Below are 5056 nucleotides of genomic sequence, written 5' to 3' on the forward strand. Positions count from 1 at the left end.
TGTGTTCTCAGGCTGATGGTGTTTTTGGCTGAGTTCTGGTTTTGATTTTGTTATTACTTGTGTCTGTTTTTTGTGTTGCTGGGCTTATGTTTGTTACTTGCTGTAATTCTTTCATTCTTTGTTAATAATATTTGCTTAATTCCCCAAAAAAAAAATGATCAAGTAAAATTGCTCATATATTAAATAGCAAAAACTTCCTATTATAAGTAGTTGCATTTTCAAATGATTCATTTCCATTAGGTAGACCAAACAAGAACAAAGGGAGTAAAGTTTAATTGATTCCTTTCCATAGTTAAACCAAACAAATGTAAAGGTAATAGCTAAATGATTCCTTTCCCCCCTCTTATTTGTTTCCTTTCCACTCTGTTTCCATTATCCGAACCAAACGCCACCTACATGTGAATAGCACGAAGAAAGTTCGTTACCTCTTAAAAACAACAGTATCTCCTGAAGTTGAGAAGAAAGTTGTAACCACTTAAGCTATCCCTCACTCTCATCATAAAAGTATAATTATAAAAGGAAATTATCTCAAAAACTACCATTTAAATGACCACTTTTGAAAACAACTACCTTTTAATTTTTTTTTTTTTGAAAAAACTAACACAAAAACTTTGAGCAGCGCTACCAAATTTAATTTTCCGACAAGAATCTCTGGTTAAAGGAGCCTTAGGGACTAAACTTATTTAGTTTTCACCTTTTAGGACCTGAACTTTTTTCTTTCACTGTTTAGGATTTGTGGTTAATTCACAAGCAAGTTAGCCCATTTAAAAAGCTTACTAACTAACCTAAGCATTAATTGGAGTTAAAAAATAAATAAATTCAGTAATTCCAAAGTAAAATTAGATCGTGCACATCAACCAGACCCGTAGCAAGGGCGGGGCAGGGCCCAATGTTGGGAAGCCCAATTTTGGTTTACATGAAGGCCCCTAAAATTCCAATGATTCTTCTTCTTCTTCTTCTTGGTTTTCTTCACCCTTGATTTTCACACATGATATTCAATTTCCTAAACTAAATTTATTCACGCCTGTAATTAATCATTTAACAAATCCCCATACCTTCTTTCATACTTTTCAAAATCTACCCAAATTCAATTTCTTTTTCATATTAATCCCTATTTCCTAATTAATCCCTATTCCCTAGTTTTATCAATTATAAATATGAAAATTATTAATCTGTATATAAATAGTGGTATATATTCTCAATTTTCAATGGAAAAGCTTTCAATTATATTTAAATTGATCCTCCTTTGAACTTCATATTTCACCAATAAAATAATACTCTCTCCGTGTTTTAATAAGTGTTACACTTCAACCGGCACATAGTTTTAGGCAATGTAATTGACTTAAATAAAATAAGAGGTATGTGGGGTATTTGGAGTATTAAAAATTATAAAAAAAATAGTGGGGTTAATAATTTATTGAAAAGTAATGAATGTGAGAGGAAAGATATAATTATTAAAAAAAAAATAGTAATGAGTTTAGGTGGGGACCATGAGATGAGAGAGATATAATATTTAAGTGTAGTTATTTGCCAAAAAAAAAAAGTGTAACACTTATTAAAACACGGAGTGAGTAATACTTCTTACTGTTATTTTGCTAAATCACTATCTAAAGTGGTAAGGTTTGTGTTAAAGTTTCATCCTTTTTTTCATTTTTAAATTTCACACATATTTTTTTTGTTTTTACTGATTTAGATAAACTGTGTTATTAATCTAAATTTTAATTAAGATTTAAAAAAGAAAAAAAAAGGCTTAAATTAGTAATAAACTGATTAATATACAACTTCCGCCTTTCCTCTTTTTCTCTTCCTCCTCAAAAACCCTAAATTCTTGTTTCTAGGGGCTACCACCAACCAAACTAATATCTTAGTTTCTTACTAGTTTTTACTTTATGCTCACAATAATTATAATCTCTCTATTTGAGAGTTTTTCTACCCGTATCGGGTTAATTTCTCTCTTTTTGAGAGTTTTGGGGCTATGTTCTTTAATTTCGTAAGAAAAATTGATTTTTTATGAAGAGTTGTGTTATGTCGCCATGGAGATTAATTCTACCTCTACAATCAATTGTATCGAATAGTGTTCGATTCCAAAACTACAATAGATCGAAAGACCCCCTCGTGAAAAGCTGTATCAAACAGCGGTGTGAAAGAGGGCATTTAGAAATGTCAGATACAGATACCAACGATCGTAGTTTTGTCAAATTAGAATATTATTTGATTCAGTTTGTATTGTATTTGCTAGTTTTGATTTATATTGTAGATGTCATATGATTCTTCTATTAATGAATTAATTTTCTTTTCAAAAAAAAGTAATAAACTGATTAAAAATGCAATAAATGCACCTGTGTAAAGATAGATTAGCTAGTGAAAAATAATTTTAACAATTTGAGCGTATAGATTTTTTTTTTTGTTTTTTTTTTTTTGTTTTTTTTATGCTTTAGCTCCTGATATTCATATGAAGTGAGCAATTAGTTTTTTTAGTTCTAATTTCTTATTATATGAAGATTCATGGGACAATGAGTCAATGATTTGATTTTGAATTAAACAAGTGGTTTGACTTCTATTCCATATTGTTCATCGCTAAATATTTATGAAAGGAAGTCTATTTTCATATTTTTTGAAAACTTTGTTATATTTTCCCTCAAACAAAAAAAAAATGAACTTTGTTATATTTGTCTCTTATTTTTAGATTTGATATGTGGAGTTAAAATTGAGGCGGGTAATTGTCATTGTGCATACCCTTAATGGTAAATTTTTTTAAAAAAATACTCCTTATAGGGTCCCAATTTATATGTTTGCCCTAGGCCATTAAAATCTCAGAAACGGGCCTAACATCAACTTTAAAACTCTTTTAAAAAAAAAAAAAAAATCAACCTCAATAAATAGCCTTTTATATTCCAATTCTGTTCCTAAAACTAAAATAGCAAACAACAATAAACAAATCCAAAACAAAACAACATCATCCGACATCCAAAAGCAGCAGTATCCAACATCCAAAAATAGCAGCAAGCTTTCTTCATATCATCTCCAATTTACTTTAAGTTTTTTTCTTGCTCTCCCAAAATCAAGTTTTTTAGCCTACAATCATGAGTATGAATTGGTAAAGCTGGAGATGGTAGTTAAAAAATTTCAAATTGCAATTTTTTTTTCAAATATTTATTCTTAGGGCGTTAATTTGATGTCGTATAATTGAATTAAGAAGATGGTTTTCTTACCTTGCATTTAATTGAAATTAGAATAATCTTGTTGGTCCACTATACAATGAACTTTGTTTTGTCTAATGGTTTGTGTTTGATCCATGACTTGACTCACTTGGTACATATTCATGACTTCATTGAGGTGTAATTGTACTCTGAAAAAGAAAATTTGCAAATTTAATGTCTTTTGAAGGAACAAAAATAAAAGAGCATTATCGAAAGGTAAAGAATATGGAAATGGGTGGGTATGGTTTCAAAAGAAATTTTACACCGGGTCAGAAACAATCATATAAACAAAATAATTCTGAATTGACCCCAAATTGAAATTCGAAATTCTGAAATACAAGAACAAACAAATAAATTCAACACTATAACAACACTAATACCCATAAAATTTTATCAAAATAAGCCCTAAACCCAGCAATAAATTATGAGAAAAAACAAATTTTGAAGTAATTAGTACCTAAAATAATTAATGGGTTCCACTGCTTAACCATAGTTAATTTTTTCAACTGAAATTCTTTCTTAAGTCCCAAACGGTGAAAGAAAAAAGTTCAGGTTCCAAATTGTGAAAAGTTAAAAAATTTAGTCCCTAATTATTAGTTTAACTCTAGAAAAACATAAACTTCAAAAAGTAGCCTTCTATTTTTCAATTTTGTCCTAAAACTAAATTAATTGCAAACAACACTCCAAAATAAAAATTTCTATCAAATTGAAGGAAGCTAACTCTATTGGAGTTGCTAAAAGATTCGAAATAAAAATACTTGGGAAAAAAAATTTCTTAATTTACCCCAATTCATCGCTCAGCCTTATATATTTGGGAAAATAATTCTTTATTTACCATTCAACACACAAAAAAATTCAAAATTATTTTTTAAAAAATAAGCCCTAAACCTTAACAGAAAATACAAAAATTGAAGGAAATTTTTTTGAACAAGATTCATAGACAACATACTTATGCTAAGATGCTTTATAAGTCGCAAATATTGTGCACCAAAATACCTTCTGAGCTCCAATTTTTTTTTGAAAGGGAGAACAAACAGATGGAGGTTGATGATGAACAGTGGGAATTGAAATGACACCTTATTTTTTTTTATTTTTTTGGGGTTAACACGCATTTTTTTGGGAGGGGAAACTAACAAAAATTTCTCTTTTGCAAATAAATTAGAACCTTAAACAATTAGTGGGCCCCATCACTTAACCATAGTTAATTTATCCCACTAAAATTATTTTCTAAGTCCCAAAAGGTGAAGAAAAAAGTTTAGGTCCTAAAAGATAAAAAATTAAAAAGTGTAGTCCCTATTTATCACCTAACTCTACGAGTATATATATATATATAGCCTCATAGGATATATGCCCTGCATTAGCATATATTTTACTACAAGTGTTGAAAGTAGGACCAAAAGGGAAAAAACCTAAAACGATGGAGTGCTACTGTACTAGTTATAATGACACTTAGAAAAATTTAATAATATTTTTCACCTAAAGAATAAAAAATAGAACAACACAAAAAATAATAAAAATTTCCGCCCCTTTAAAAACACTACTCGTACTAACCTAATTAGAACTAACGTGAAAACATAAACCCCCAACAACCCTTTTTTAGGGCCCACTTTTTCCATTTCCAAAAACTTATGGCCACAGAATTTTCCCCCTAATTTCCCTTTTTCCTTAAATATTCCTCTTACCTTAAAATAAAATACGTTTAAAAAGTGGACGAGAAACGTCTACAAATCAACCATATCATAAGATATTTAAATGAAATTCCAATTTTACCCTTTTATAAAAGCAACGTGGCAGTGCAAATTAAGAAGGGCGGCAAGTTGAATATGACGTGGCCAAAAAGTGCACTAAAAATCCAC

The 5056-nt window shown here is 29.4% G+C and overlaps 1 long non-coding RNA gene across 1 annotated transcript; it reads right to left on the reverse strand.

The window, feature by feature from the left end:
- Nucleotides 1-2866: 2866 nt before the first annotated feature.
- LOC110711153 lies at nucleotides 2867-3345 on the reverse strand. Its single transcript, XR_002509280.1, has 2 exons — nucleotides 3213-3345; nucleotides 2867-3075 (listed from the first exon to the last, which is right to left on the reverse strand). It is a non-coding gene; the product is annotated as an uncharacterized LOC110711153 (long non-coding RNA).
- Nucleotides 3346-5056: the final 1711 nt, after the last annotated feature.

This window comes from Chenopodium quinoa, unplaced genomic scaffold, assembly GCF_001683475.1.
Source record: "Chenopodium quinoa cultivar QQ74 unplaced genomic scaffold, ASM168347v1, whole genome shotgun sequence".
Taxonomy (NCBI): domain Eukaryota; kingdom Viridiplantae; phylum Streptophyta; class Magnoliopsida; order Caryophyllales; family Amaranthaceae; genus Chenopodium; species Chenopodium quinoa.